Source organism: Tursiops truncatus, chromosome 4 (genome assembly GCF_011762595.2).
Source record: "Tursiops truncatus isolate mTurTru1 chromosome 4, mTurTru1.mat.Y, whole genome shotgun sequence".
Lineage (NCBI taxonomy): Eukaryota > Metazoa > Chordata > Mammalia > Artiodactyla > Delphinidae > Tursiops > Tursiops truncatus.
The window spans coordinates 2,296,256-2,309,669 of record NC_047037.1 but is presented as its reverse complement, the minus strand read 5'-3'; positions in this window follow the sequence as shown (position 1 = coordinate 2,309,669).

The following is a 13,414-nucleotide window of genomic DNA, read 5'->3' as shown; positions in this document are numbered from 1 at the left end:
GGGTGCTTCTATGTTGGGTGTATAAATATTTACAATTGTTATATCTTCTTCTTGGATTGATCCCTTGATCATTATGTAGTGTCCTTCTCTGTCTCTTGTAATAGTCTTTATTTTAAATTCTATTTTGTCTGATATGAGAATTGCTGCTCCAGCTTTCTTTTGATTGCCATTTACATGGAATATCTGTTTCCATCCCCTCACTTTCTATCTGTATGTGTCCCTAGTTCTGAATTGGTGCTCCTGTACACAGCATATACACATGTCTTGTTTTTGTATCCATTCAGCCAATCTGTGGCTTGCTTGGAGCATTTAATCATTTACATTTAAGGTAAGTATCAATATGTATGTTTCTATTACCATTTTCTTAATTGCTTTGGGTTTATTATTGTAGATCTTTTCCTTCTGTTGTGTTCCTGCCTAGAGAGGTTCCTTTAGCATTTGTTGTAAAGCTGATTTGGTGGTGCTGAATTCTCTTAGCTTTTGCTTGTCTGTAAAGGTTTTAATTTCTCTATCAAATCTGAATGAGATCCTTGCTGGGTACAGTAATCTTGGTTGTAGGTTTTTCCCTTTCATTATTTTAAATATGTCCTGCCACACCCTTCTGGCTTGCAGAGTTTCTGCTGAAAGATCAGCTGTTAATCTTACGGGGATTCCCTTGTATGTTATTTGTTGCTTTTCCGTTGTTGCTTTTAACATTTTTTCTTTGTATTTAATTTTTGATAGGTTGATTGGTGTCTTGGCGTGTTTCTCCTTGGATTTATCCTGTATGGGACTCTCCACTTCCTGGACTTGACTGACTCTTCCCTTTCCCATGTTAGGGAAGTTTTCAACTCTAATCTCTTCAAATATTTTCTCAGCTCCCTTCTTTTTCTCTTCTTCTTCTGGAACCCCTATAATTCGAATGTTGGTGTGTTTAATATTGTCCCAGAGGTCTCTGAGACTGTCCTCAGTTCTTTTCACTCTTTTTTCTTTATCTGCTCTGCAGTAGTTACTTCCACTATTTTATCTTCTAGGTCACTTATCCGTTCTTCTGCCTCAGTTATTCCTCTATTGATTCCTTCTAGAGAATTTTTCATTTCATTTATTGTGTTGTTCATCATTGTTTGTTTGCTCTTTAGTTCTTCTAGGTCCTTGTTAAACATTTCTTGTATTTTCTCCATTCTATTTCCAAGATTTGGGTCATCTTTACTATCATTACTGTGAATTCTTTTTCAGGTAGACTGCCTATTTCCTCTTCATTTGTTTGGTCTGGTGGGTTTTTACCTTGCTCCTTAATCTGCTGCATATTTCTCTGTCTTGTCATTTTGCTTAATGTACTGTGTTTGGGGTCTCCTTTTTGCAGGCTGTAGGTTCATAGTTCCCGTTGTTTTTGGTGTCTGCTCGTAGTGGGTGAGGTTGGTTCAGTGGCTTTTGTAGGCCTCCTGGTGGAGGAGACTGGTGCCTGTGTTCCGGTGGATGGGGCTGGATCTTGTCTTTTTGGTGGGTAGTGGTGTGTTTTGGGGTGACTGTGAACTTAGTATGACTTTAGGCAGCCTCTATGCTAATGGGTAGGGTTGTGTTCCTGTCTTACTAGTTGTTTGGCATGGGGCTTCCAGCCGTGGAGTTTGCTGGCCATTGGGTGGAGCTGGGTCTTAATGTTGAGATGGAGATCTCTGGGAGAGTTTTCTCCTTTTGATGTTACATGGAGCTGGGAGGGCTCTGATGGTCCAGTGTCCTGAACTTGGCTTTCCCACCTCAGATGGTCAGGTCTGACACTCGGCTGGAGCACCAAGACCATGTCAGCCACACAGCTCAGAAGAAGAGGGAGAAAAAAAGAAAGAAAAAATAAATTAAAAAAAATTACAAATTAAAAAAATTATTAAAATAATAATTTAATAATAAAAAGAATAGAGCAACCAAACCAATAAACAAATCCACCAATGATAACAAGCACTAAAAACTTAACTAAGATAAACATAAAAATCAGAAACAAATCAGTCACAGACAGCAAACCCCACGTCTACATTTGCTCCCAAGGTCCACCACCTCAATTTTGGGATAATTTCTTGTCTATTCAGGTATTCCACAGATGCAGGGTACATCTAGTTGACTGTGGGGATTTAATCCTCTGCTCCTGAGGCTGCACAGAGACATTCACCTTTCTCTTCTTTGTTCACACAGCTCCTGGGGTTCAGCTTTAGTTTTGGTCCCACCTCTGAGTGTCACCCTCAAGCATCTGTTCCTGCCCAGACAGGACGGGGTAGAGCAGTGGCTGACTGGGGGACTCTGGCTCACTCAGGCCAGGGGGAGAGAGGGGTACAGTAGTCATAATTGGAAAGTGGGGCGAGCCTGCGGTGGCAGAAGCTGCCGTGATGTTGCAGCAGCCTGAGGGGCGCGGTGTGTTCTTCCGAGGAAGCTGTCCCTGGATCATGGGACCGTGGCAGTGGCGGGCTGCACAGGCTCCCAGGAGGGGGTGTGTGGATCGTGATCTGTGCTCGCACATAGGCTTCTTGGTGGCGGCAGCAGCAGTCTTAGTGATTCATGCCCATCTCTGGGATCCGAGCGACAGCTGTGGCTCACGCCCATCTCTGGAGCTTGTTTAGGCGGTGCTGTGAATCCCCTCTCCTTGCACACCCCGAAACAATGGTCTCTTGCCTCTTAGGCAGGTCCAGACTTTTTCCCAGACTCCCTCCCGGCTAGCTGTGGTGCACTAGCCCCCTTCAGGCTGTGTTCACGCAGCCAACCCCAGTCCTCTCCCTGGAGTCTGACCTCCGAAACCCAAGCCTCAGCTCCCAGCCCCCACCCATCCCGGCAGGTGAGCAGACAAGCCTCTCAGGCTGGTGAGTGCTGGTCGGCACCAATCCGATTTGCCCTCTGTACCCCTGTGGCTGCACTCTCCTCTGTGCCCCTGAATCTTCCCCCCAACCTACCCCCCATCTCCACCAGTGAAGGGGCTTCCTGGTGTGTGGAAATGTTTCCTCCTTCACAGCTCCCTCCCAGAGGTGCAGGTCCCATCCCTGTTCTTTTGTCTCTGTTTTTTCTTTTTTCTTTTGCCCTAGCCAGGTACATGGGGAGTTTCTTGCCTTTTGGGAAGTCTGAGGTCTTCTGCCAGCGTTCAGTAGGTGTTCTGTAGGAGTTGTTCCACGTGTAGATGTATTTCTGATGTGTCTGTGGGGAGGAAGGTGATCTCCATGTCTTACTCCTCTGCCGTCTTGAAGGCCCCCCCCCCAAGATATTTAAATGTACAACACGTTCTAAGAAAATGTCCAGCACAGAGATCTAGGTGAATTTCTAACGGTGCTCACTGGTTGATTCCAGATGTTATAAATGTACTTTGTATAAAATGTACTTTATATACATTTTATGGTAGGTGCTTGTCCTGGAGAAGCTTACATTTTTTTCTGAAGAAGATATGAAGCAAAATTGTGACTAAAATACAATCCAGAACTCCTTTTCTATAGTTCTTTACAGGGTAACATGAAAACACTCAGAAAGGAGTCAATAATTGCATTTGGAATTTCTGAGCAGGTATACCTGAGAGATGACATTTGATCTGGGTGTTGGCAGTTGAGTAGATTTCCTGCATAGGAAACTTTAGGTTCTTTGCTGAAAACTGAGGTATCATTTAGATCATTAGTAATCACCTATATCAGACGAAATGTACTGAGACATGTGAAGATAAACATGGTATGGCCACAGTGTCAGATACCACTTGGCCATATTAGTTCCCAGCATTTAGAATTTAGGAGATGACAGAGTGTTCTATTTATGATTTCCAGGGTGTGCAGCATAGAATAGACTCAATAAAAATTTGTTGAATTGAATTATACTGAATTGAATGGCTGTCTGAGATTCATATGCACCATTCTTGGGGCTAACTAGAACTTAGCATGATAAGGAGTGCTACGTCATTAGGTACATCTTCTGATGGAACAGAATCAATTTAGAAGGAAAAAACTAAAAGCAAGGATGACATCACAAACCTCCCAGTGGCACTTGTTCTTTTTAGTGGCTCTCTGGAAGTAAGAGTCTCCCCTAACCCTAACCCTAACCATAACTCCTGTGCCAGGAAATAGATGTTCACCAATGATTTACATTCTCCCTACTTCCCCATTGCCTGTAATGGAAAGTTGTTATGAAAAGGCTCCCCAGCCAGGGGCTACATATCCCAGGCCCCTTTGCATCCAGATGGGGCCATATGGTGAGTTCTCAGCGGTGGAATGCGACTGGAATTGGTGTGTGTCACTGGCCCTCCTTACACTCACATACACATTGGTCCAACTGCCAACTGCCAGCACCTGCATTTCTTTTCCGGAAGACTTTGTCCTCCAGGGCTTGCTTTGCCCACTCACACAAGCGGTTGGAAATGCCTGGGAATTACCATCCCCTGGCAAACAGCTTTAAACAAATGATTGACAACATGGATGTAAACCCATCTTCCTCATCCTTCAAGTGAGAAGACTCTGAGACATGCAATTTACACTGGGTCCCAGAATTTCCCCAACAGGATCAACCTCTGGTTGCCCATAGTGGCACCTTGCTTGATAATATACTCTTTCTTTGTTTTCTTCCCTTTTTCACTTCCTCCATTGCCCTACCAGCATTCAAACCCATGTCTCAGAGGCAGATTCTGGACAATGCAAACTAAGATTATACATTTTCTCCTAGACCCCACGTTTCTTTCTCTTGTTTTACTCTTTTGATATATTGGGAGTACAACCTCTACTAGCTTTCTAGAAAAGATCAGTAGAAGGAACAATTTTTGATTTTGATCTCGTGTGTCAAAATATAGCCTTCACAATGGATTTTAAATTCAGCTATATGCATTAAGAGATAAATATTACATATAATAGTTAGATAAAATTATAGTAATTTTCACAATTATTTCCCTTCAACTTTGGAATGTGTTAGTCCACTATTTCTCAGTTTCTAGTGCTGTTCTTGAGAAGGCCAATGTCATTAAAATCTCTCCTCTTTTGTATGTGATTATATTCTCTTTCTGAAAGATTTCAGAATCTTCTCTCTATCCAGATTTCCTACAGTTTAATGATTAAGGGCCTTAGTGTTGTTTATATGGTTGTTTTTCCATTCACTGATCTGGGCTCTCAAGGAATTCTTTCAAACTGGAAACTCCTGTCCTTCAGATCTGCAAATGTGTCTTATTATTTCTGTATAATTTCCTCCCCTTTGTTTTCTTGTTCTTTTCCCCTGAAACTCATTATTTGGATGTTTGAACTCCTGAATAGTCCTCAAATTTCCTTTATTTTTTTAAAAAATTTCATCAATCTTTTATTAAATTTTATGGAACAACTCCTCAACTCTATTTGCTTATCTTTCTGTTATTTTCTTTTAGATATATCATATGTTTGATTTCAAAAATCTGCCATTATAAGCAGAAGAGCTAGAATCATATGTAAATATGTACAGTTTTTAGAGGAGGGTTATTAAGGGGGAAAGAACAAAAATATCGTTTCAGGTACATACCTCCTATGGACACATCCAGTAGTCACTGCTACTCTCCTTGCTCACCTGGCTCCCAGCCTGAAAAAATTGTTACTGTCAATGATAATGGTGTTGATACCTGTCAGTCTAGTTAGGAAGATGGAAATGACTCTAGTTATTTCAAATGGATTTTAACCAAGGGAATTGTTTAGAAAAGTGTTGGAAGGACCAGGGAATCAAGAAGGAAAAGGACGAGATGTTACTCAGAGATTAGTACCTGAGAGGTGTTAGTACACCCCTAGAGCTGCAGGGACAAAACGGACGGTGTTGTTTTGTGGAATCCACATGGGCTGTGCTGCTGAGGGTACTGGGGTGTCATTAGCAACACAGCTGTTATCAATCCCTCACCACTGCTGCTCTGCAGGAAGTCAAGAGCCTGCCCTCCTGCTGACTCTGCAGGGGCCCTGGAGCCCAGTCTTGCTGAAGCTGTTGGAATTGCTGCTGAGACTTTAGAACCCATAGTTGTTTGTTTCTGCTGCTACAGCTGCCATAACCATGCTTCTAGGTCAACACCTGGCAGTCACCTACATTTGCGTGCCACTGCCACTGCTGCTGCAGCTGCTGCAGTCAGAGGCCAGGAGCACACGTTTCTGAAGTTTTGGGCGTTCTGCCTCTGTCACTTCTAGAGACAGAAGCAAAGGAAGGAAAATGGCTTATCTTTTCTACTGCCTTTTACTCCACCAATATCTCCCAATGGTTAGCAGAGGATAATCAGAAACTGGCAAGGGAGTCTGGGGCGTACTGCTTTGAGGTAGGAAGGTTGGAAATGGAGCTGAGAGTCAAAAGGCAAATAACCAACATCTGCACTTCTTATGCACTAAATAGGTACCAGGACTATATCTACATCATCTCATTTAATCCTCACGACAAAGCACTGAAAGTAGCTCCAGTTGCTCCCCACATTGTAGAGATGAGGAAACTGACTCAGATGTTTATGTAGCTGGCAAGATGGCAGATTCAGGATTCCAACTCAGGTCAGTCTCCAATAAGTCGTGGGCTCTTCATCATTTTGCTTCCTACAGATCTTCAGTGAAGTACCCTTCATGCCTCATGGCTGCCCTGGGCACTGCTGTCATCCTCTGTATTAGTGATGGCTGTTGGTCTTCTCCCCTTCAGGCCAAGAAAAGCCCCTTCTGCTTTTTTATGAGCAGCTTTTCACATAGTAAAGCTTTACCCTAAGTGACCCAGCAGCCTTCTTGACCCTTGCCACTCCAAGTGGATGCTGTGTGCCAGCAGAACTGGCATCACCTGGGAGAAGTTAAAGTGCTGAATTTCAGTCCCCATCTACCCACCCTGTACTCTTGAATCAAAATCTGCATTTTCACAAGAGTGTCAGTTGATTTTCATGTTTCCTGGAGTTTGAGAAAAGGTGCTGTCTACCTCATCTCTCTCCTGCCCAGAGCATATCCATATATTCTGGGAGCGGGGGAGAGATGGTGGGGTGCATGTCACAGTATCACACTGTGCTTGAAATCATTGCTCCCTTGTAAATTCTGCCTTGACCTTTAGATTGATCCACTTTGCCAAAGTTTTTCTTCATTTTGCTGATTCTTTTTAGGTCACCACAATGTCTCTGTTGTTGAGCTGGCATGTTTGGGGAATCCCCTTCCATCAGATGGTCTGACTCCAAGTGTTCCCTAGTCCAAGGTCTCTTTTATATATACATCCCTGAACCTCATATAGACCCGCACAGGTGTCTGCAGATATGACTCAATGCTTCTAGACATGCCATGATAGAAAAGAATCCCACCCTCCAGCACTCTAAGATAGCAGGAAGCTTATTTTTCCATGATCATATTAGAACACACCCTAATTCCCACTCTAATTGCACTATTCATTCCCCATAGACGGGAAACAGGTGGTTGTGTAGCAGCAAGCAGAGAGAAATGAGAGAACATATCCTCAACAGCTCGTATTCACTCCTGTTTCTTGTTCTTTTGTCTGCTCTACGTGTAATGCCAGTCCCCCAGCCCTGCCTGCCCCTCCACCATGGGTGACAGAATTTATATATTCTGCTTGTGTGATTAACTTCCCTCTGTTTCTGGGAGCTGCTACCAAAATCCAGACATCTAGAGAGCATGATATGAATAGACTTTTCAGGGAAACCATAGTCATATTTTCAAGCAATGCATCAATGTTTATTCTGCTTCTTGAACAGCTTCTTAATTCTCATTGGAGTTTATTAGTCACCCTTGTTCTCAGTTGATTAAATTTGTTTGTAGTTGCCTCCAATATTATATTGACAGATATTCCTCCTTACAATTTAATAACAACATTTTTGCAGCCGACAGAGTAAGACAAATGGAAAAAGTGAATGCACCACACTGTATAGATCTGATTCGTCTTTCTTCCCGTCTCCATATTTGTTTTTGCCATGATTGGGAGCCAAATGAAGAGAGTGACACTGGGTTTTAGTAAGATAACTCTATTATTTTTGATTTATGGTTTCATATTTTTGAAAGCCAATACAATAAAAGTAAAGGTAAAAGTTAGCTGGTGTAATTTGTACAGTCACTATATTTTATGAGTTAGTTGTTTTAGAGTACATTATGACCGGCACGAATTAAAACAATATGGAGGAAAAAATATAAGGTATTTAAAAAGTCTATTTTGGTTACATTTAACTGGTTCTCTTTAAATACGGACACTTCCAAGGAGTAGGAAGTGCATATGACATGCAGCATGAGAGCAGCGGCTGGTTTGTTGAGCAATTTTTATTTAATTTACACAATATAGTATATGTGTCTACTATGTGCCCATTACTGGATTGGGGATAATTTTTGTAAGGTTGCAAGGAAGAGACAAAATCAAATAACCTTTTGTGGAATAATAGAAAAAAAAAAGGCTGTCCTTTGTGGTCTTATAGTCACTTTGAATCACAGTTCTCCAAGATTAGTTGCAGATTGAGCCACGTGGAGAACCAGGTCATCAGCTCAGCTACACTGTCTGCCATGACTTTCCCTTTGTTCTAGCAGGTGGATGCCCACAGTACGTATATGAATGGGTTGATTTCCTAATAAACACCACGAGTACCCCTAAAGGAGGGAGCTTGTAGACACAGTTGGCCTCTTGGGCATTTTGCCTTTCTCTGGGGTTCTGGTCTGGTGCCCACATAAGCAGAGTTGCTGCCTCTGCTTGGCCCAAGTTACCAGCCATGGCAGCTTTGCTTGGAGAGCCCCAAATTTGTGGTCATGAGCAAGAGGCACTTATGCCTTTATGGATTCTTCTCCATCCAGGGATCAAGGAATCCGTTTCCCTCCAAAGTCAAAGAATTTAAATAATTTTTTAATAAGCTGCCACTTGTGTGTTGGGTGAATCACACAGTGTAAGTTCCAGAGGGGCATTGTTTTATCCACTGCTGTATCCTCAGTGCCTAGAACGCCATCGGGTCATAATAGGCCCTCCATAAACATCTGTGGTAGAAATGTCTACAGGTGGCGCAATGGTTATGTTTAACGTTGTTGGCTAAAAGGTAGGGTCAGGATATATGAGGTAACCTCAGTAAACTGGAGAGTCTATGTTCTGCCTTTTTTAGTATCTAGGAGGAGGAGCATTTATACCTTGCCTGCCTCCTAGTTGTGCTGAGAGGATTATTTAGGTGGTTCTGTTAAGTACTACAGGTTTAGAAAATGCTCCACTCAATTGAATTCTGCTTAATTAGTGCTTATTGTGTTTGCTAAGTTCTTAGGGATGTGAAGAAATGCAAGCCCTTCTCAATGCCCTTCATAATCCCATTTTTATTCTGATAGATGTAGCCCTATGCTCACTCCTTCCCCACTGCTTCACTCTTCCCTCTGTTCTCTCTTGTGGGGCCAGAGCAAGATGGTAAGAGTGCCATCCTGATTGGCTTGTGTGTGCTGGGGGACCGCAGGGGACGGCAGAGGTGGTGAGTCCCAGGCTGTGTCAAACAGGCTTACCTATTGCCGTAGTGGACAGCACAGAACCTGGAAATACGATGTGATGGTCTGTATGCTGAGCAAAAATAAAATAGGAGAATAAGCTTAAGATCAATATCTGGGATGTCCCAAGAAGGGCAGACGTAATTACTGGAAATGGTCCAAACACAGTGGTCAGAAGTCAAGTTTTTAATAGAGGGCGTTGGCTGATATTTAGGGACAAGGGTGAGCGCTTAAAGTCGCCACTCGTGGTGGACACTCGTAAGTGCTCACACACTTACAGTTTGGGTTCTTTTCCCATCAATGCAAACTCTTCTACCACGGGCTTCCAGTAACATTCCCGATGCAATGACATGTGCTCTCTCTCTCCTTTTTTTTTATATTGGGGTATAGTTGATTAACAATATTGTGTTAGTTTCAGGGGTGCAGCAAAGTGATTCAGTTGTACATATACATGTACCTATTTTTTTTCAAATTCTTCTCCCATTTATGTATTACAGAATATTGAGCAGAATTCCCTGTGCTCTACAGTAGGTCCTTGTTGGTTATCTATTTTAAATATAGTAGTGTGCACATGACATGTTCTCTTTTGCTCCAGTCCCTTATTTCAAAAAACCTTTAAAATATTTTCCCCTCAATTCCTCCCGCCAATACATAAAGATCCTATCTCAGATGACACCCAACTTTTCTTTGCTTAAAAATTAGTTCTTGGGCCTCTGGGTAAAGATGATTCATTAGAAAGTGCATTTACATCCCTTCATATTAAGTTTACAGTAAAGGTGTAAACCTGAGACACACTCACAAGAGCAAAGAGGGTGAGAGGAATGCCGTAGCAGATAACACACCTGTATATTTCTGTAACTCAAAACTGCAAGGGTGACAACAAATGAAACTGAGCAGAGGAAGCCTCAGCCAAGAACACACGCCATGGCGCTCTGAAGTGGTGTAGAATCCCAGAGAAGATTCACCGTATGGAGCAGAAATGTGATATGTGGCTAAGATGAGGGGAAATAATTAAAAGTCTGAACAGGCAGTCCCCACCTCCCTCTCCAACCTGCAGAGGTGAGGCACAGGTATCCTAGCAATTGGCCCCAGATCAAAGGATTGGGGGAATGTTTTCCTTAAAGGAAATCAGAATGAACCCTAAAATGAGTGGAAGTACCATAGGTGAAAGCCCTTCCCACTCTGGCACATGGGATGGGCTCTGGTCATAACAGGTGCCTCCCCACCTGATCGTTCTGAGAAACCTGCCTTTGACAAGCCCCTCAGGCCCACACAGCTGCCAGCCAGGCTTCCACCCATGACTGGATGCCCAGGGCCACCGAATATTTGAGAAAAGCCTGGATCATGGAAGAGAAAAGACCAGAATAAAGAGACTGGCAACCTGACCCCAGAAAACATATTTATAATTTCATTAATGTTCTCCAAGTGGATTTAAGAAGGGAGTGCATCTGTAAAACAGGAATAGACTTATCTTTAAACATCAATAGTCTTATCTTTAAAAGTCAAGCTTCCAGAAATTAAAACAAGGATTCAAGAAATTTTTTAAAAATCAAAATTCAGTTGAGGTTTTGAATGAGAAAATTTATAATATCCCTGAATATAGTTATCCATATAATACTGAATTCCTACTTTCTACCATATACAATAATAAATTACATATGGGTTAAAGACTAAAAAGTAGGGCTTCCCTGGTGGCGCAGTGGTTGGGAGTCCGCCTGCCGATGCAGGGGACGCAGTTCGTGCCCCGGTCCGGGAAGATACCACATGCCGCGGAGCGCCTGGGCCCGTGAGCCATGGCCGCTGAGCCTGCGCGTCCGGAGCCTGTGCTCTGCAACGGGAAGGGCCACAACAGTGAGAGGCCCGCGTACCGCAAAGAAAAAAAAAAAAAAAAAAAGTAAAATAAAAAAATAGTTCAATTGTTTGAAGGCAATTTAGGAGAAAATCTTTGTGACTTGGAGAAGAGGTGTATTTCTTAAACTAGAAACCCCTATTCTCAGTATCTCTATGCCAAAGTAAACACAATGAACAGTTTACCTGTATGTGTGTGTGTATTTCTAGATTTTCATATTCATGCAATGTATTTGTATGTAGATACACACATTTGAACCCACACACCCCTCATATATATGTGTGTGTGTGTGTGTGTGTGTATTATATATTATATATCACTTTATTCAAACTATAGCACACTAGATGCATGTTGGGAACCTTGTTTTTGGTTTTTGTTTTTCACTTAATATCATGATTTAGTAATTTTTTTCATGTTAATGTGTATTGATGAACCTTATTATTTTCAATGACTAGTGTTCCATCACTTAATGTGTCATATTTACGTAACTAGCTTCTTACTGACTCACATTTATGTTGTTTCCAGTTCTCAGTGTTACAAACCACTCTTCAATGAACATCTTCATAATTGTTTAACAGTACATTTTTAAAAGTATATTCCCAGCTGTGGAGTCGCTTTCATTTTATCATTCTAAAATACCATATTCCATACTATATTCCTGCTCAAGAATTTCAGAGGCCCTGTAAGATCTAGAATGAAATATATAAACTCTAAAAGCTGGCCAACCACAAACTGCCTCAGTTTACTTTTCTATGTGTACTTCCCTTTATGAATGCTCAGTTTGATCAGGTATCTCAGGAACTCTCATCTGGTCACATCATGCCCATTTCTGTCCCTGGGCCCCATCTAGGACTGCTCGGTTATTTTTCAGCCAGTCCAAATCTTCTAAGCAGCAGAATGCTGGGAATTTGGCATCAAATGGACCAGGCCTGGTCCTGAATATCACCCCAGCCATTGGACCCTGGGCAGGTTACTTGGCTGGACCTTAAATCTATAAGATGGAGATAATAGTGATTAATAATGCTGAATGAGATCATGCTTATAAAGGCTGGCATACAGTGCTTAATGAATCCTAATTTGCCTTCTCTGTGTATTCCTTTGGCTTGAGAATAAATTCCACCTTAGCTGTAAAAATCACTCCCTACCTCCCATCCTCATTTTAGACCACGTTAATTTCTCCACCTGTGAGACCTTGGGCACTTCTTGTCAGGTACATTCATTTCCTTGAAGTTAAAAAAGAATATCGAGCTCTATGAGATGGTAAAACTCACGTAAAGTGCTTCACACAAGACTCGACACATAGTAAGTGCTCTATAAATATTTCTGCAGCTGCTGCTATTGCAAAGGCAACAGTCACTCATGCCCCAGCGGTAACAGCACTTCCACTGATGACTTGTTTGTTCACGGAGGGAAAGACAGGCAGTGAAAGTCACGGTGAAGGGCATACCCTCTGGACCCACTGCCTGGATTAGAATCCTAGCTAGACTGTTTCCAGCTGTGTGACCTCTGGTTTCCTTCACCTCGCTTCTTTAGGATGCCCATAATAGTTATCCACCCGTAGAGTTGTTTTCAGGATCAAATGAATCAACCAATAAAAAGAATGTAAATACCTGACACATAAAAATACTTTGTATGCTTTCACTGGTGCGGATTTATTTTTAGCCTTTTCAGTCCTGACTGCCCCACCCCCTACCCCACCCCACCGCCTGAGTATTTTCAAAGCTCCTAAGGGCAGCGATGTATATTTATACCGATCTTATCACTTCATGAGGGAAAAATAAAACAACAGATGGCATAGGGTAGGCCTAGTACCATGCCTGGAGCACTGTAAAAGCTCTGTAATAGCTGGTTTCCTTCCCCTTATCTACCACACCTAGTAAGTAGTTCTAGGAATTGCTCTTTAAGCATTTTTGGAAGGGAATGAATAAATATCGATTTTTCCTATATGCCAAGGAACACCATTAAATATAGAGCATTATAATTCAAAAGACTGCCTGTTATTCCATGAAATTCTGGTTTGGTAAAGTTATGCCCTTATTTTTTAATTTACATCATTTGCTATATCCTGACTGCCCCAAAGCTTCTTGACATATTTTGTTCAAAGCCCAGAGTTGCAATGTAGTGTTTAAATCAGACATTGTCTTAATTTTCTTTCAGTTTCACCTTCATTTCCTTCCCCGTTTTC